We start from the raw sequence: 21,214 nt of genomic DNA on the forward strand, positions 1-21,214 counted from the left end.
AATTAGTCAGATATTCTCATCCTTTTCTTAGCTCTCTAAGTATAAACGTGTAAATATACCCAAGATTCTGAACAGAATAAAAGACAAAGGAAAACTTTAATATCTTGGACATATAGGACAGAAAATACTATTCATATGCAGATTTTTGTCAAATTATTCAGTGATTTTTTTTCCAAGTGGTTGTAGAGAGGACCAAAATTTTCTTTCCCAATAATGAAACAAAAATGAAAGATTATGTTTTCCTTGACTGGTGTTGAGTTTCCAAAAATGCCACATTTCAATCTAAAATTTTATTTACATTTTTCACCAAAAAATAACCCTGGAAAGAAAGTATAAGTTAGTAATTCAGGGTTTGTTTTAAAACCAGGCAGCCTGGTTCTTAATTACACCAGTTACCCATTGTCATCGGACAAGTTATTTAATATCTCCAAGTTTCTATTTTCTTTTAACTAAAATGGTCATAATATGCAAGACTGCTAAATAAGAGGGATGCCTGGGTGGCTCAATCAGTTAAGCATCTGCCTTTGGCTCAGGTCATGATCCCAGGGTCCTGGGATCAAGCCCTGCCTCGGGCTCCCTGCTCAGTGGGGAGCCTGCTTCTCCCTCTCTCTCAGCCTGCTGCTCCCTCTGCTTGAACTCTCTCTCTCTGGCAAATAAATAAATAAAATCTTAAAAAAAAAAAAAAAAAGACTGCTATAAGAATCAAATTAGAGAATTAATTTATAGAACTTGCCAAATATCTGATAACTAATAATTGCTAAATAAATATGAGATTTCACTAGCCTTGTGACTGTCGACATAATAATCCTATTTAAAATATTTTTAATTCTCTGGATATTAAATTTGCCAGGGAAAAAACATAGAAAATTTAACAGAAGGAGTTTTCATATTTGCATAATCTTAGAGCTATTCTAACTGGGCTAAAGTGTGGTGTGCACTACAGTTGTAGATGTAGTGTATTCAGTGGTGCAAAGCTATTATCTTGATGAGGGTCCCTGGTGACACTTATCTGAAGACTATTCAGAGCGGCTTTGTCATTCTGTGAACTAGCATGAGCTAACTCCGCAGAACAGTGACAAGACTGCAGCAGTGTGTGTGTAGTGAATGCTTCTGAAAAGGAATGATGACTCAAATCATGAGAACTATAATGATGTGACACTACTTCATGAGTCACAAACTTTCCCAAGCATTACCTCATTTGATCCTCTAAACAATCTTGACCTAACAGAAAGGCAAATACTATGGCCCTTTGGCTGCCGGGTAATTGGGAGTTCTGAAATGGTAAGTTTGGTCCATTAGCAAAACCAGATTAAAATCTCTATCTTGAGTCTCTTTGTCTAGTGTTGCTGGTAATAGTCTTCTTCCAAAGTTAAGTAGATTGAATTTGAAAAAAAAAATCATTTATTTTCAATAATACCCGATTTATTTTCTTTTTATAATGCACAAAAGTAATAGCTCTCTCTTTAAGTTTTTACATCAGGGTGGAGAAGAGTAAAAAAGATTTTCAGAAGATATTTTGCTATTAAAACTGTTAGTGTGAAAGGCTGGAAGGCTGATACAGTCCCTGGATATTCCATCTATAAGAAGAGAAGCTGCAATCTTCACTTTGCCTTTCTCTCTGCAATCAAAGGGTATAATTGGGAAACAAGCCACTCTGCTCTCCACTAATCTGCGTTCACATTTCACAATTCATACTTACTGTGCCCTTCAAAAAAGTACCAAGCCCAGTGCATAAAGAAAAGCCTACTAATGTCTCCCTTATGCAAGAACAAAAAAAACAAGTTAATAGCTTTTGATGTAGAGAGATCCATTTCCAGCCCTCCTATAAACCCCATGAGGATCCTGGCAGTACATAATAAATGTACTCTAACCGCTCTTTGAATAATGACATGGCAAAAGCCTTTGCAAGGTTCCTATTAATCTTCGGGTCAAAAGTGCCTTCAATCTACTAAGGTACTTGCAAATAGTTCCACCACAAATCTGCTATGTATTTTAAAAAGTTAAAATAATTGCTACTTCTTCAGCGGTACCAGCAGCTTGGATAGTAGTCTGCCAGATCCTCTCCCTGATTAAGCTCTAAGAAATATACTAATGTGCTTAAAAAACATACATTGCAGTTCCAGCCTCACGGTTGATAACAAAACAATCACAACACCAAAAAGTGACCACAGTTTTCAGAGCTGTAAGGGAATTTAGAAATCAACAGAGCTTTCATTTCTATGAGTTTCGGGTTTAATTTTATACCTTCCCAGGTAATCAAATACCCCCAAAAGTTAAGTCTGAGTGGAAGTTCAAAGGTTTAATGCCTTAAGAAAAAACTTAAAATCAATTTACACTGTTAAATTTTTGTATTATCAGGAATTTAACTACTAATTATCTTTAACAAAATTCATCTTGAGTAAGAGGCATTAGGGAAATGGCCTAAAATTGTCTACTTCCCTTTCCATAGTTCAAAAGGGGGGAAGGGAAAGGGACAAGGGGGAAGGGAGGGGTGCACCACATTATATATCAGACACTTGATATGTTCACAAAAAAATGTACTCAAATGTTTAAAAATCCCAAGGTAAAAAGTCCTAAAAACATGAAAATGACATAGAACTGAATGGGACAATTCCAAATCATTTCCTGAATCAAACCAGTTTTTTTTTTTTAATAGTTCACTACTATAATTCTAGAAACACCTTTATCTTTCACCTGAAAACCAGTTTTTTTTTTATAGTTCACTACTATAATTCTAGAAACTTACCATTATCTTTCACCTGAAAAACTGCAAAAGCACTGTAATTGATCACCTGCCTTTTACTCTTAGCTCCAACTCACCCCCAGTTCATTACCCATCTAGTAACCAGAATGATCTTTTACAAGGTAAATGAGATTTATCATTCTTTCTTCTTGTAAGTATCTAAACTGATTTACAAGTAGAAGAAAATCTAAATTTCTTACTGTGGCATTTTAGGATCCTACATAATTCAGACCTAGCTAACTTTATATTTTATCCCACTCGGTCTGCCATACTAAATGCCAACCAAATTGGCCTTTCCTGCCTTTGAAATAAGCCAAATTTGTTTCAAGGCTCTTGCATTTGCTATTACCCCAGCTCCTCAAGAGGTTTCCTCTTTGTTATCATTTGGGTCTCAACCCACATCTTACTCCTTATGGAGCCTAGGTGAGCATTCCCAGATCACTCTACATTTCTTCACCTTGTACTTTACATTGTATTTTAATCATATTTAGCACTATCTGAAATTGTTCTATTCAATAACTTATTTATAATTTTTTTCATAGTCTATCCCCCCCACCCAAATAGAATTAAATTTCATGAGAGAAGGGATAAATTTTCGTTTACTGTTGTGTCCCAGTGCCTCAGTTCTGGGCCACAGTAGATACTCTCAATAAATATCTACAAATGAAAGACTAACGCATGAGAATTCAGAACTGTATTTTTACACATGATATCTGGAAAATGGGGAGAATGAGACAAACTTATTCTAGAAGTTCATTTCACATTTAACTTACTAAGAAGTGGTGTCATCCTGAGAATTCGTTACTAAGACTGAGAGCAATCTGAAAATGGTTTTATGGCATTTTAGAAAACATCAGTCAAAACCCCATAAAAGCCAATCAAGTCTGACTCCTGTTGTATCTCTTGGTCCCTAGTCTTCTTTCATGATTTCCAGAAGTTGCTGGTAGGAGGAAGAATCCTATTAAATTTAGGTAGCAAAGACTTAAAAGCAAGCCCACCCTGGTTCCTTGCCTCTGCAGTCCCTCCTTTGGGATTACTTGAACTACACTTTTTTTTTAGACTTATATTGAATTACTTTTTATTTATTTATCTTTTTTATTTTAATTTCAGTATAATTAACATACAGTATTATATTAGTTTCAGGCTTGCAATATAGTGATTCAACAATTATACACATTACTTGGTATTTATCATGATTGAACTACACTTTAAACACTGTCTTTGGATGCTTAGTTCCTAATGCCATGGAAGAAAGCTTTATACAGAGCCCTTGCCTAATATCCTGAGGCTCCCCACAGGGGAATTTGTGGCTAGTTTAGGTTGTATATCAGACCTTTCACTCAATTCCTATGGGTGGTTTGGGGTGACCTATAAAGCACGGTTATTAATTGTGTCTTGGAATTGAGGTAGAGAATCAAACACTGTCCATAGTCAACCGTGGACCAGATATCAAATCAGAAGTAAGGGTGTGGGACAAGGCACCTAAAGTGCCCTAAAGATCACTACATGGCAAAAGGTGGATACACTCAGAAATGTGTTAGGTGGGTTCCTGTTCAAGAAAGAAAAAAACAAGTTCATCCATTACAGTAAGGAGAAATAACTGATGTATTTAAATTATGTCCACTTTATTTTTAGAGAAGTTTCAGGGTTACAAAAAAAAAAAAAAATTAAGCAGAAGTACAGAGTTCCTTTATAAACCTTATCTTAGGTAAGAACTGAGCAGTTCCTCCTCTGGAGAAGGCAGACCTGATTCTTATCAGTCTCAGAAAGTGTTAGCTCTGCTTTGCACACTTTTCTCTGTCCACACCCTCCCCCCAGGCCTCTCTTAAACTTTCACTATACCTTACCCTTCAAATCTCAGCTTAAAGATCCCTTCCTTAGGTAGACTTTCCTGATACCCCAGGTTGTATCAAGCTCCCATGTATGTGTTTGCACTTAAAAACATAAATTACAAGTTCTTATTGCAATAGTTACCTCATAAGTATCCAATGACTGAATTAATGAGTGATGAAGATGATTAGATAATACAGTGCATTTCCAACAAAGTGTGAAAAACGGGGAGGCTAAGCAGATTTTAACCATCGTACTACTGACATTTGGGAATGGATATTTCTTGGTCATGGGAGGCTGTCCTGGGCATTACAGAATGTTTAGAATCATCCCTGACCTCTTCACACTAGGTTCCAATAGTATCATTGCCACCCCCACCTCAATGGTAACAACCAAGAAATGTTTCCAGACATTGTCAAATATCTCCTAGAAAGCAAAACTACCCCCCAGTTGTGAACCACTGGGCTTGAATAAACAGACTGGAATCTGCTGCAAAATTAATAGTTTCCAAGAAGCTAACAGAATGGGAAAGTGCTCACCTCCAGCAAGCGGGAAAGGTAAAGTGCCCTAGAGATTACTACATGGCAATAGGTGGACACACTCAGAAATGTGTTAGGTGGGTTCCTGCTCAATAAAGAAAAAAACAAGTTCACCTATTACACTAAGGGGAAATAACTGATGCATTTAAATTATGTCCACTTTATTTTTAGAGAAGTTTCAGGGTTACCAAAAAAATTAAGCAGAAGTATAGAGTTCCCTTATAAACTATTTCACTCCATCTCCCTAAACAGGCAGTTTCCCCTATTAGTACATCTTGTATTAGTGTGATATATCTGTTAGAGTTAATGAGCAAATATTATTAACTAAAGGCCATAATTCACATTAGGGTTCATTCTGTGTATTGTGCATTCTATGGGTTTTAACAAATTTATGGAGACATACATCAATATTATAGTGTACTACAGGATAGTATCACTGCTCTAAAATCTGTGTTCCAACTGTCCATCCTTCTCCCATTCTCATGAGTCCCTGGCAACCACTGATCTTTTTACTCTATCTCAAGTTTTCCCATTCCAAAAATATCACATAGTTGGACTCTTTCTGTCTCCAGCCACCTTAGTGAGAGGAGTTGCTGCCATCACCACCCACCTGCAATGGATGGTCTTGCACAGCTGCTCCAGCTTCTCGATCAAGAGGAACAAGCAGACATACAGCAACAACCCCAGAACCTGAAGGCTCACAATTCCTTCCCTACAATGGGCTGATTTGCTCCAAGACTGTAGGCATGGAGCCAGTGGCCAGAAAGCAAAGGTGAGGTAGTCATGAAGCAGACATCCAGCCAGCGGAAACCGGCCACCTCATGAGTGGACTACCATCAGTAAGAATGCCTGGGCTACACTTTCGCAGAATCAGACACATGATTCACAAGAACAAATACCACCCAAATCTGCACATGGCTTCCATTCACAAAGCCAGCACCATCCTGAGCAGCTAGAAGCCTATGATGGTGAAGAGGAAGCTACTGCCCCACCAACAGCTCCTGAACACCTGCCCCCCACCTCCAAGTCAATAAAGATGTCAACCACAAAAAAAAAGAAAACAAAAATCACATGTTGAAATTATAGAGTATGGAATCAGACTAGCATCTTCACCAAGAAATATGCGTGTAAGATTCCTCCATGTCTTTCAATGCGCTGATATCTGTGAATAATATACCATTGTTTGGATATACCACAGTTTGTTCACCCATGCACCTATTGAAGGACATCTTCCAAGATTTGGCAATGAGGAATGAAGCTTCTATAAACCTTCATGTGCAGATTTTTGTGTAGACACGTTTTCAACATTTGGATAAATACCAAAGAACATGACTGCTAAATCATATGTAAGAATATTATTAAAAAAAAAAAAAAAAACTGCCATACTGGAGCACCTGGCTGGCTTAGTTGGGAGAGCATCCAATTCTTGATCTTGGGGTCATGAGTTCGAGCCCCAGGTTGGGTGTAGAGATTATTAAAAATAAATAAATAAAGCTTTTAAAAAAGTAAACATCTTAAAAACAGAAACAAAAACTGCCACACTGTCTTCCAAACTGGTTGTATCATTATGCATTCTCATCAGAAAAGAATGAGAGTTCCTGTTTCTCTATATCCTCACCAACACTGGGTGGTGTTGGTGTTTTAGATTTTGGTGATTCTAATTAAGTGTGTAGTGGTATCTCATTGTTGTTCTAATTTACCATTTTCTAATGACCAATGATGCTGTGCATATTTTCATATGCTTCTTTGCCATCTGCATATCTTCCTTAGTAAGTTATCTGTTCAGATCCTTTGCCCACTTTTTGATTGTATTGTTTTTGTTTGTGCCCATTAAGAATTCTTTGTATACATTGAATAGCAGTCTTTATCAGATAGGTGTTTTGCAGATTTTCTCCAAGTTATGACTTTTCATTCTTCTTAACAGAGCAAAAATTTTTAATTTTAATGAAGTTTATCAATGTTTTCTTTCATAGACTGTGTCTCAGCTGTTGTATAAAAAGCCTTCACCAAAACTCAAGTTCACCTAAACTTTATCCTATATTGTCTTCTAGGAGTTTTACAGTTTTGAGATATACATTATGTCTTTCATTTATTTATTGAGTGAATTTTTGTGAAAGATTTAAGGTGTGTTTCTAGCTTCATTTGTTTTCATGTGGATATCCAGGTGTTGCAATACCATTTGTTGAAAAGACTCTTTTTTTCACTAAGTTGCCTTTGTTCTTTAGTGGACTAGGAGTTGATCATATTTGTGAGAGTCTACTTCTGGACTCTTTTCTGTTCCATTTTCTCTTAACAAAAAAGTTAACTATTCTTTCACCAATACCATACTGTCTTAATTACTATAGCTTTATGGTAAATCTTAAAGTCTGATAGCATCATTCTTTCAACTTTGTCCTTCTCTTTCTAAATTTTTAATAATGGTTTATGAGCACTAAGACACCTAAAGTATCTAGGTGTACATAACAGGATTTGAAAGTTGCTCTGAGGGCAAAAGTGTAGGTTTTTTTTAAATAAGTTGATAGGAGCACTAACTATGGGCAGAGACAATAGAGCTTATTCCCCACATTATAAAACGTGGGCAGACTTGGCCCTCAAACTATAGCCCTGGTCTTCTAGCTCTTTTTGTACTACCACAACATTAAAAGCTATATATTCTAGAAGGAATAATAATAAAATGGAAGTAACCTGGGTCTACAAATCATGATTTAGAGAGTACCTAAGAAAATCACCTGACATGCACTGGATACAAGCAAGAAATAAATCTTTATTGTGTTAAAACTTTTATTTGTAAAAAAAAAAAAAACTTTTATTTGTAACTGCAATATAGCTTATATTATCCTGAATTACACACCAGAAATAGGAGGTTGTTTTCTGGTTTTTGTTTTTGTTTTTTGTCAGCATCATTCAACAGTCAGAATAAGAAGCTCAGAAAGCAGAAGACATACATAAAGTTGAAATTTGGCACAAAGTAGAATGTCCTTGCTTAAGATCTAGATATCCTTTATCCCTTCTCTACCAGAATAATACATCTGAGATATTACCTATTCATCTGAAGTCACAACCTAGACCAGAATATACCCATTCCACTCTTTCTAACTCCTGTAGAACATGCATAATTTATTTACAGGCATTAAATTTGTAGGGTCCACAAGCACTCAGCCTGAGGTGATTCAATTATCTTCGCCTGAAGTGGGACAAGTAAAAAGCAGCAGATGAAAGAAAAGGGAACAAAGGAACTCTAAAAAAAAATAAGCTGATCTTAGAGGGCATGGAAAAAGCATTTCTTAGAAAGTAGTAATTGTAATAAGGATGCTCATCATTTTCACATGCTATCTTTATTCCAAAAAAACCTCAAAGGATTTTGGATTTGATCTTGCAATTTCAATACCTGTGTGAGTGCTTGAGAAAACTAATAATTCTCACAAGATATTCTCTTTGAAGGCACCAAAGTGGAGGATATAATTATATGTCCCAATGAATTGATCACTTGACTACACCCTGGAATAACCCATGCCCTTGGCAAAGAATGGAAAATCGGTATTCTTCACAGAGGGAAAGCAGATTCTTCATTTAAGCAGCCATTGTTTAAAGTCAGGAGAGACAGCAAAACTATTTGTACATATATCAGAAGCCAATACTGTAGGTATAGTTTACCAAGAGCCTAAGCACTCTATTCTTCCATAAATCTGGTCATTTAATAAATAATCTTTGAATGCTTAATCAGAATAAGAGTTAGTCCATTTTATATATTTATATTTATTAGGTTTCATCCAGGAGAAAGAAAGTCTCTACTTTTCTAAGAGCTCTCATAATCTGCACATGATCTTAGAAACCAGGCAGTCAGACTACCTTGAATGTTTTCTAGACCTTAATCTTCCCATGACTTTTTGAAATTCAACAAGCAGAAGACCCTTTAACAGTATATGGCATTCATATCTAATGTTTAAAGGTTAAACAGTATATATACATTCAGCAATTTGTGCCAAGTGCCAAAAAATAATAACTCAGATCCTAAAATGAGTTCTTGATATATGTAAAGTTGCTTGCAAAGGAGAAAAACAGACAAATTAGCATAATTCCTTCTTTCCTCAATATCCTTGGCAGCAAAGAACAAAACCCCCCACTGGTAAAAAGCTGCTCCATCTGCCATCATATTGCAAGAACAGCTTGCTTTCTTGGAAAGATGATTTATGGGACAACCAAATCATATCTTTCATTTTGGGGGGTGGAAGATTGTGGTAGTGAAGTTTCTGTGGAGAATATCCATCTATTGTAGGCCCATTGACAAATATACCTAAAAAGCAATACTCTGAACTAATGTAATTACCAGCAATCTACCTTCCCTTTCCTTTGAACCTCTTTAGAGCATGAGGTTGTTATTCTTATCTAAAGACACTGCTATGTATACATGATTTATTAAGAAAGTTGTGCACATAAGAATGAGATTTTTTAGTATGATAAATGATCATTGCTACACAGCAATATGGAAGTATTATGGTGGAAGCAAGTATCTTGCTAATTTTCACATATAGACAATAAGTACATAAGATGCTAGTAACATTCCCCAGTAGTGATTCCTCTGTATTTTAATCTGTAGATGCAAAAAAAGGTGGGAGACTTAAATGATCTGACTCAAGTCCCCAGTATAAAACTGTGGCAGAGACAAATTAGTGTAGGACATGTGACCTGAGATACTGAACCACATGGTAGACCAAACTGTCTCTGAATTTACTGATATCAAATAGGTTTCCAGAAAAGTAATGGACAGATATGAGTTCCTTTCTTCCTCCACATTTTCTCCCCTCTGGAAAATCAATTAGAAATGAGCAGCATTTAAAACTTTACATTTTCATGACTCAAAATAAATTCTGATCTCTTAAAATTTACTTTGCAGCCACATAATTTAAAGGAGTATTCTTTTGTCGACATATGCAGCAAAAGTATAAATGAGTATTTTACTTTATTATAAAGAAACAAAATAGAAAGTCAAAATCATATTCTTTTCCATTACATTATCTTTTTAAATAAGAGAGTAAACTAATACTCTTATTAACAACTCAGTAATGTTGATTGTGAAAATTCCTCCTTCCTTGGCTTCATGACCTTCAGAATTGTAATTTAATGATGAGAGGAAGGTTTCAGAGACCCTTTTAAGACAAAGCAAATCTTCAGAACTATTATTCCATTTGGTTTTACATATGCAGTTTAATTTTTCTACTTTATGACTCCATTAATCTCTCATTTTAAACAGCCTCCATTTTTAATTAAAGTACAAGTTTTGCAGACCTTATTTTTATTGCTGACTGATGCCTTCACTAATGGTTTTTATTTTATTGTGAATCTCAAATGCAGTTATGGTGCCAGGCTGAATTAACACACTAACTGCAGTCTTAAGTGAATGAACAGGTTAAGCATAGTAAGTGTCCCCTATGAAAGTCTTAAAAACTCTAGAATATAAATACGCAAACACCTTAAGGTCACTCATACCAAAACCTCAAGGTATATGAAAACCATGAGCAGCAATGAACATAGATGGGTCTCTTTCTCTCTCCTTCCACTTACAACACCTTCCTGGGCTCTTCTTATGCCACAGCCCTTCACACTTAGGAGCAGTGTCAGAGAGGAGATCCTGCTCCTTCTATCTCAAAGGAGGGAAAAATTGCTACAAGGCTAGTTTTCAGTGAATCATACTCAATAGGAACAGCATTCTTATGCCAGGGTCTTTCCCTTTTTCTGGGCCTTTTCCTTTTTTCACAGACCTACAGGCCCATAAGTATCTTTCTCTTCCCACTACAAATTCTTTAGAACAAGTTTATGCTTGCTTTCTTCAGGGAGATCTAAATTCTTCAGCTTCTCTCTCCACAAATAGGTAGGTGAAACTATATGAGGAGGATGGAGTTGGAAACCTTGCTTTTTCACTGAAGCTCCATTTTTTAAATTAGCTTTGGAGATTCCAAAAGCAACAGTTTGATCTTAATTCCCAAATGACTCAGGAATGAAACAGAAGGGTGTGATTAATTTGTACTAAACACCTAACCAATGGGATAAAAAATTAAATTGCTAATCATCCAGTTTCTGGACTATAGAACTCACTTTTCAGTAAAATATGCTATATACCTTAATTGTACTCTAATTTTTTTAAAAAATATTATATTTATATACAAAATATAACCTTTCATCTGTATTGTTTCCATACTTTTGGAAACACCCATATTGTTTGCATTCTTTCATATTCCATATCATTAATTGATATCTGTAATTCAGGAATTCATTTGTCACAGAATGAGTAAACTCCTCAAGAATAGTTTTCAGTCAAAATAAAAATCAGTAACATCAAAACATTAAATAAAACAAGTAAAATAGTTTTATAAGAAGTCTTTTTTGTTAAGATTTCACTTATTTACTTTTTATTATTATGTTACATTAATCACCATACATTACATCATTAGTTTTTGATGTAGTGTTCCATGATTCATTGTTTGCATATGGAAATCGGAGGGGGAGACGAACCATGAGAGACTATGGACTCTGAGAAACAAACTGAGGGTTCTAGAGGGGAGGGGGGTGGGGGGATGGGTTAGCCTGGTGATGGGTATTAAAGAGATCACTTATTTATTTATGAGAGAGTGTGTGCATGAGCGGAAGGAGGTGCAGAGGGGAAGGGAGAGGGAGGGGGAAAAAAAAATCTCAAAATCCATACCAAGCATGGAGCCAGATGCAGGGCTGATCCCACGCCCCGAAGATCATGGCCTGAGTTGAAACCAAAAGTGGGATGCTCAACCAACTGAGTCATCCAGGCACCCCTAAAAACAACAGTCTTTAAAGTTAAAGACCCCTGTTTAAATTCCAGCTCCAAGATTCATTTGATATGTGAATCTGTGCAAGTTACTTAATATCTCTAATCCCTAGTTTCCTGATCTGTGAAATATGAATGACAATATTACTCATAAATTTGAACGTAGGTTGGAAACAGTTTCTCAGAATGGTGTTAGGCAATTAATAGATGATCAAGACAGTTTAGATACTGTCATCACCATGTGGTAATCTTATAAATAATGATTTTTCATTATTATATTAATCTTCAAAAAGTACACTTCCAAGCTTATAGAAAAATAATCTTTAACTCCATGATTCTGGTTTTTCATTCTCACCTTGCCCACTAATTATATGACTTTGGGCATGTTGGCTTTTCATTATGAACCTCAGTCCCTGCATCTAGAAAATGATGTTTTGAAAACTGCAGAATTTTTGTACACAGGGATTCAATACTGGATATGTAGTGGTTAGCACAGAATAAGTGTTAAACAAATATGATTTCCTTTCCCTCCTTCCCTTGACCAAATGAATGAGTTCATTTTGTCTTCTTTATAGCAAGAGATTGCCAATGGTTATTGTAGCCTTTGGGCTTCATCTGCTGAAAAGCCAGAATTCCTTTGCCCTTTCAAATCAAGTTCTAGAAAATGGTTGCCCAAGGGAAGTATAGGGAATTGACTGGAAAGGGACACTTGGGGAACTTTCTGGAGTGATGAGAATGTTCTAAATTTTGTTTTAGGGGGTGGCTACCCAGTTGAATATAACTGTCAAAAATGACTGAATAACTCTTATGAGGTGTACATATTATTTTACATTAATCAAGTCTCAATGTTTTTAAACCCAGGCTAATCTGAGAGTTAGAAAAACAAAAGGCTGTCTATCTTCTTTCTATGAATGATTATTATTAAATAATTATAGAAAAAAAGCTTGAGGGGAGCCTGGGTCGCTCAGTGAAACATCTGCCTTCGGCTCAAGTCATGATCTCAGGGTCCTGGGATCCAGCCCCAGGTCTGGCTCCCTGCTCAGTGGAAATATGCTCCCCCTACTTGTGCTCTCTCAATCCCTTTCTCTCTGTATCAAATAAATAAATAAAATCTTTTTAAAAAAAGAAGAGAAAGGGGCACCTGGGTGGCTCAGTCGTTAAGCGTCTGCCTTCGGCTCAGGTCATGATCCTGGGGTCCTGGGATCAAGCCCCGCATCGGGCTCCCTGCTCAGAGGGAAGCCTGCTTCTCCCTCTCCCACTCCCCCTGCTTGTGTTCCCTCTCTCGCTGTGTCTCTGTCAAATAAATAAATAAAATCTTAAAAAAAAGAAAAAAGAAAAAAGTTTGAAATAGTAGGCAACATTTAAAAACTGGTAAAGATCACATGGAAACCTAGATGCCCTACTTCTCTTTAAAAATCAAAAGACCTGGTAAGAATGAATACACATTTCCTCAAGTAACAGTCACTAAAAGTGAATAAAAGCTAACAAATTAGAAAGAGTTTGCCCCAGACCCTACCAACTCTAGTGTTTCCCACACCAACCACCCAAACTTATGAAAACAGAAGCCTCACTGATATTGTAATCCATTTTACAATACCATATGTAACATAGTTTTTGGTACTTCAAACTGAAACTCTCCTCAGAAGAGTAAGTTCTATAACAATACAATAATATAGAAATTCTAATACATATGTCCTACTGTTAAAAGCCCAAATGTAGCCTAAAACTCATTTTTCAAAGGAAGATACTCACAATTGTTGTATTATAACAAAAGCGTATCTTGTTTATTATAGACTTAAAATAATTGAAAAAATCATGTACAAAATCTATTGTTTCAAAGAATTAAGTGCTTTAAATTATTCCTGCAAGTATATCATGCAAGGCACATGGCTTAAAATTGGTAAGAAATACTGGTGGTTTGGTTTTTTTTTTTTTAATACAATCTTGTCTTCACAATTTAATAATTCAATCTTGTCTCATAACTTAATGAGTTACAAATATGACCCAGAACTCTCTCTTTGCCTAAACCTGAGCAGTAGTATCCAAACACTTGGATTCTAAGGCAGGTACAACCCGTCTGTTGCACTGGCAAAAGTGATTCACTTCCAGGACTGGTAGAATCACTTGAGCTGATTCTTATCTTAAGATGAGAAAAACCTTCCTGTCAAGGGTCCACAATGCTCTGAATTTCAGTAAGCACTCACTGTATTAGTAATACTCATTTATGAGATTTAAATCAATGAGAAGACACCCAGGAGAGATTACACCAAGGCCCTGTGGAGCTGGTTCAAACAGACACAATCAGAACCACAGGAACATATTATTATTATTATAAGAACGCCACACATACATACATGGCACACACAACACACACAATTAACTTTTTTAAAATAAAAATGTGAAAATTACAAGCAGAATAATAAAGGAATAATAAGCATGCAAATGCTAAAATATTCACATTCAATAAAATAGAGAATACACAAAGTAAAAAACCTCAGGTATAAAGCCTAAAAAAGAATTTTTTTGTTGTTTTTAAAGGGCCTCCTCACTGCTTGTTGCCATTCAAGAGTTGGTTTTTCAATGGCATAACCCAAAGGCAGAGTGCAGTATTCAATAGCTTTATCCAATAATACAAACAAACAAGCTGGGAGCCTCATGACCTGAAGTGAACAGAGAGAATTCGGTCTCAATAGTACAGTGGGCATTCCCTTGGGAGCTGCACAACTATTGGATTGAAATCAAGTGCCTTTCCCTACAAAATGAGAACTAAGGATTGAATCAATTACCTGAAGGCAAGCCCAATCACACAATGAAGCCTTTACCACCATGAATGCAGCAGAAGAGCAAGGCAGGAGGGCCACTGCATAACTGTTCTACAATTATCAGCAGTAGCTACACAAACAACATTGTAACTTTCATTTACCTGGAGAGACTGTCACATCTGGCACAGCGGCCACAGCTGCTGCCCAAGGCAGAGAAGGAAACTGTTCACACCCGTGAAGAAACAACCTATCTATTATCATCAGCTAATACTGAACATGATGCCTTGTGAATAGAGCAAAGATTCTGCATGGTGTTTAAATACATTTCTTCAAATTGTGATTGCCGCAAGGTTTACCATATCCTTATTTTTTGTCAGATGCCTATTTTATGTAACCATCCAAAATGGGTGTGCATTCTTTGGTATTTATTAAATGAAAGGAGGAAAGCAAACTAAACGAGGTAGTCTGTGGGAACCATTCATAAAATTCACCACTCTGTTTAAGAACACGGAATCACTTACTTACTTTAAACCCTGGAGAAAGAAAGCTGTACCAACTTTAAAAATCCCACATTTCAGACACTTATTGCTGCCACCTGAAATGTAAAATGAATATACATCTAATTAATTGGTCCTTATTATAAAAGTATAAAACGCCAAGCAATCAATCAAAGAAAATGACAGATTTAGTCCTCTAACAGTTCTTCCCTAGAAACAGTTTCTGTCACAACTACTTTCAGGTGAAAATCACAGATAGGACCATTTAATATTAAATTTGCTAGTGAGGCAAAAAAGACTGGATCAATTCAAATGTATCAGTATCACCTTATTAACTGTCAACATTTAGGTAACATCTTCACGTGCCGGGCACCATTCTAAGCACTTCGCATGCACTAAATTATTAATCTCTACAACAACCTATAAAGGAGACACTATTATTATTCCCAGTTAACAGATGAGGAAACTGAGTAACAGGAAGATGAGGTGACTTTCTCCCCTAAGACCACACAGCTAGTAAAGGCTGAAGCTAGGTTTTCAGAGAAGGCATTTCCTCTCCCAGGCTCTGAGAGTCTACTACACAATTAGCATCTAAACTACTCTCCCAAGAAGCAAATGTTTGGTGTGTGAACTCCATAACAAAAAGTTATAAATTTGGATAGTCACATGAGTTGACATTATAAGATAATCTAATTTATTTTTAAAGATTATTAGAATTTATATATACAAAGGAATGCGATTTCTTTTATAAGTCACCTTAAAAACATTTATGCAACACAGCAAATTTTCCATTACTTAAAGAGATATATTGGAACCCCTCCTTGAATTTAGCACCTCTATTAGAATTCATTTTCATACTCATTAATCACTAATGTTTTGGGGGTACCAATGAAATCCATAGCATATTTAATAGTATATTGCTATCTTTGGGGAGGGGGATTTCACTTTTTTGAAAAGTCAAAATATATTTTGAGCCAAGCCAGGTGAGTGATGTGATAGAAATACTTCATATAGTTTTTGGCAAAACAGTAGGATTTACATCCCCATCCATTACTGATTATAAAGCCAATTCCAGTGAGAAGTTTCAAAAATGATTCCGCAACATCCTCACCACTAGAATGTGTATAGTTTTCCAAAATGACTACTTTAAAAGATTGCCCTATTTGCATTAATTGCACTAATTCTGGAAGTTTGGTCTTTAAAATCACATTACTTTGTAGTTATATCTCATAATCTAAAATAAATAATGAATCAGGATTTTGTTTTATGGTATTTAAAAAATATGAATATGCATGATAACATGTATGAACACTTTTTTAACCTGAATAATAACAAATTCACAAAACTTTAGAGGTAAAATTAAATCTTACAAATATCTGTGACTGAAGGAATTTTTTTCAGCACTAAACAAAAATTTTAAAAAAGAAAAAAAGAGAAAGTGAGAGGGTGTCCAAAAAGAAGCAAACAATGCTCAGTTCCACAAATTGTTCCAATTTTAATAAAAATTCCCTATACCTATTTGTTAGATAAAACCACGCAAGGACACTTCTTTTTCTGCCATCTTGGAGCCTGTGGAGGCTGGGAGCTGGGAACAGGACTCATATAATGCCAAATAATGTCCAGAAGGCTGTGGTCCAAGGCCATTTTTGCTGGCTATAAGCAGGGGTCTCCCGAACCAGAGGGAGCACACAGCTCTTCTTAAAATCGAAGGTGTTTATGCTGGAGATGAAACGGAATTCTATCTAGGCAAGAGATGTGCTATGTGTACAAAGCAATGAACAACACAGTCACTCCTAGTGGCAAACCAAACAAAACCAGAGTAATCTGGGGAAAAGTAACTGGTGCTCCTGGAAACAGTGGCATGGTTCTTGCCAAATTCCGAAGCAACCTTCCTGCTAACGCCATTGGCCACAGAACCCATGTGATGCTGTACCCCTCAAAGATTTAAACTTAATGAAAAGTAAATAAATAAAGATGTAGATTTAAAACACACACACACACACACACACACACAAGGACAAGAAGATTTTGAAACACCTACTTCGAAATGTCCACTAGCAAATAGCCCTCACTTTGTTATCTTTAACACTGGGCAAATTCTCACTCTCCCAACCAATGAGCAGCTCTTACGCATCCCCCTCATCTTACTGTACCTTCATTGCTTCCCCTCACCCCTCTCTCCCCACTATTACCTATCAGCACCCTTGTAATAAAATACTCCTATTTTAGGAAACGAAGATTCATCCAATCTGGTCTCAGGCACAATCTTTTGCCAATTGTTTCCTCTCAATTTACATCTGCAGTGATACCATGCACTGTTGATTCTCAAGTACCTCAGAGAAAACTCCTTTAGGCCACAGATTACGATATAATCTTTACAATGTAATCTAAGCCTCAAGTAGATAATTACTCCCCAGTGTTTTATGAATACCTTCAAACTAATTTCGAGGCATTTATTTCTTGCCTTGCCAATCTCGACTGTATGTTTCTAAAAAGTCAAATTCTGGACTTTCCTCCTTTTAAACAAAACAAAACATGCACACACACAAACACACACCCAAACTCTAGCGATAAGCACTAAATAAATTCATTACCAGAGTATCTGCTGAACTAGTCACAGATAACATTTTTTACATTTTTCTTATTGTTGTGATTGTTTTTATTATTTCAGATTTGTCCTCATCAACAGACAAATTGAGATTATGTTCTTACACCTAATATTCAAAGAAATCTCTCTTTCTCTACCAAAATTGCTTCTTTGGCTATTTCACCACTAGGGGAGTAAAATGAGGCCAAGCAACAAAGAGAGTTATCTGTTGGCCCTTTTGGGGGGAAGAGAAATTTTTACACCAGTTAAGATGGTTGTGAGTGAATTTAAAATATTGACACAAGATTGGCAGCTAGCTGCTCACATTCTGCCTGAAAGGTTTACTACTGGCAGGAACTCCCAGCAGCTGCTTGTTTGAAACGTGAGAAAACATTTGGACAGTTAGGATAGCCTGATTTTCCCCTTAAAATCTGTTTGGCAAAACTTCCTGGCAGTTAATATGATCCTGTGAAAGGCTTTAAAAAAAAAAAAAAAAAAAGTGTTCACATCTCGTCACAAAACTTGTTTTGCCAGTGTAGACGATATTTTAAAAAGCCATATTTTAAACTCACAATCTTTTTATTGCTAGCTAATATTTTTCCTGCAGCCAATAACTAATGCAAAATGGATGGCAAGACCTGTTTTTATAATAAAATGATTAGATGATCCATAGTGGAAATCTTTTAGAGATTACCAGTAGCGTCCATGAAAGTTAATTTTCTTGTACCAAGGTGAGATTAGAACAGAGAGCATCATGTGCAGCTTCATCAACGAGTACAAAATCTTTATTAAGAAACTCCTCTAACAGTGCTATTGATTTAGAGAACTCGTTCTTAAGCATTAAGGCAAGAACAGGCCAAATATCTTAACTTCGTTCTGCCACGGTCACACGGTAAAACGCAGCATGAGCTCTCTTATGCATCCAAGTACTCTGCATAAAATAATCACTACCCAGGGGTGTGTAATTTGTGTACTCAACTTTTATAATACTTTTCTGAGCATTTCCTTTCCTTAATGGGTGTTCCTCTCTCACTTTAACTGTTTTCCTCTCATCCACTTTCAAGTATGTCATGGCCTCTGCAGTGCTACCCCTTATCTAAGGCAGGGCAATCTAAGGATATTGATTTATGACGGCTATGTAATTTACACACTCCACAATTTTCCCGTATGATTTATTCAAAAAACAGATTGTACATTAAGCTTGGCATTCATTAAGCTGGCCCATTCCAGTTTCATATTAATCCTGTATTAGATATGTTTGGAAGTTTTATGCATGTATAGTCATTCTGGCAGATTTTAAAGTACATGCAAAAATCACAGTAACCCTTTAGAAACATTTGCACTGAAGGAAGGCCATGAAACCGGTAAGATGGGATTGCATGAAGATAAAATACTAGCATTGTATATAAGAATGAATTACCCAATGAACATGACTTTTAGGAAATTGATAAATTTCAACTACGTTTGTTTCTTTAATTAACATAAACAGAAGAACATTGTAAGATCTATCCATTATTAATAAATGCAATAAATATATAAAAAATGCACTTTTCAGCATTATGCTATGCTTGTCTGAAAAAAGAAACCCAGATCGCTATATCTGATGATAAATAAGACAACTGAAAACTTGAAAGTTAATAATAATAACAATAAAGGATACTATATACATTTTCTACTATAAACATAATATTATTGGTAACCTTTTAAGAAATCATCTCTATTATTTTGGATTTGCTAATGAACAGTGAACTATTATTAAGCTTTTGCCAATAATTGATAAAATATAAAACATAAACCTTTAAGGAGAGTTATCCAGATTCTTAACAATAGCCCTCATGTACTTCAAAGAAAAAGAAAATGATCTTCAGGTAACCTCACACATGCATCTTTTTTCATCTAACAAAAACTGAATTTAAATTCATATAAAGCTCCTCATTTGTTCAAGTCCATACTCCAAAAGTACAGGAGATCTTTTCTTTTTTTTTTTTTTTTAAGATCTTTTCAAAGATGTAAAGTGTTCAGCAGAAGGTGGCATCACTGTGCACAGATTGATGCCTCTAATTCCATATGTGACTTAAAAGCAAATTGCCAGCAAACTGACAAGCTGAGTCAGCATTTCATCTCATTTCCTTCATTTTTAGAATGAGAAGGAAATCAAGTGAAGATGCAGACAAAAACATGGTCTTTCACTTAAGACTTCAGTAGAAAAGAACATGATCAAGGACATTTAAAATAGTAAGAACCTCAGAGACCACAAATGAGTTCTATGAAACTGTCCCTGACACAGCCTCACAACAACACTGTACAAATTAATATTTATATTTATGCTTTGATTGCAATACATAGAATGTTATTCCAATGTTCTGAACACCATGGAACACCACAGAAAAAGGGAGAAAAGAAAGGGAAGGTGAATGATGTGGAAGAAGGATGGAAGGGAACACTCAAGTTGTAATTTAAAATATTTTTTTCTAATTTAATCACAAATATATGGTATCACATATTCAAAAGCAGGCTAAATGTTCAATATGGTAATGTGCTTATTGTCTCTAATGTAGAAAAGTGGGCTCGTACTATTTCTGTACATTAAAATTATTTCAAATTTTTTAATTATTCAAATCGTCACAGATTTTTGATTGCTTACTCAGTGAACTACAAAAACAAAAGCTGACATCTGATTAAGTTATGGTTGCCTGCAATAAATCATTTGAAGTCATTTATTTGGAAATGGAACCCTTTATAAGCTTTTCTATTTTTAAAACATATCAATCTAATCAATTTAATTTTCAACACAGATATTGCTTTTCCCTCCCTGTCAAAATGTACAATGGGATTTCTACTAAATTCAAGTAATTAATTTTTAACTACAGAAGTAAAGAACTCTGCTATTTAAGGATTTACTTTTATTATTATTTTTAATGTAGCAGTGTCCTGATGGTTATTATTTGGCTGAATGAATTGAAGTGAGGCTCCCTGGGCAGCTGCTGACATAATGACTGATTGTGTGCAGAGCTGAGAATGTGAATGATAAATTTTGAAAGGCTCTGGAATTTGTGAATAACAAAAGTAGCTACAGTTCCTAAAATCTAACCATTTGTTCTTGGCAACAAAAGAAGACTCAAAGGCTTTTGTTTAATGAAATGATTCAAAAACAGGATACACTGGAATTAAGGGTTATCTGTACCAGCACAATTCAGCAAGCAGCTTGTGTGCCCAAGTAGATGGATCACAAATGTAGGCTGGTTAACATGATATAAATGGAATTAATCTGATTCTATTCCCCCTTAATATTATAATGGTAGTCTCATGACAGCTTAATATCTTCATGCTTTTTGCAAGGAAAAAAAAAATAGCACATAGAAATAGGAACCATTAAATAACTTTTGCATGGACAGGTTAATGATCAATTCAAGAAAAATCAGTAATTAAAACATACACTTGTATTAGTTTTTAACGAAAG

General features: G+C 35.6%; 1 protein-coding gene and 1 pseudogene across 1 annotated transcript in view; one reads left to right on the top strand and one right to left on the bottom strand.

The window, feature by feature from the left end:
- The window catches only part of LOC118010873, a 40,385-nt pseudogene extending 34,239 nt beyond the window's left edge, over positions 1-6,146 (top strand).
- The window catches only part of ADGRL3 (adhesion G protein-coupled receptor L3), an 811,907-nt gene that overhangs the window by 693,089 nt on the left and 97,604 nt on the right, over positions 1-21,214 (bottom strand). The window lies entirely within an intron of this gene.

This window comes from Mirounga leonina, unplaced genomic scaffold (genome assembly GCF_011800145.1).
Source record: "Mirounga leonina isolate KUSES-001 unplaced genomic scaffold, KU_Mleo_1.0 Mir_129, whole genome shotgun sequence".
NCBI classification, from domain to species: domain Eukaryota; kingdom Metazoa; phylum Chordata; class Mammalia; order Carnivora; family Phocidae; genus Mirounga; species Mirounga leonina.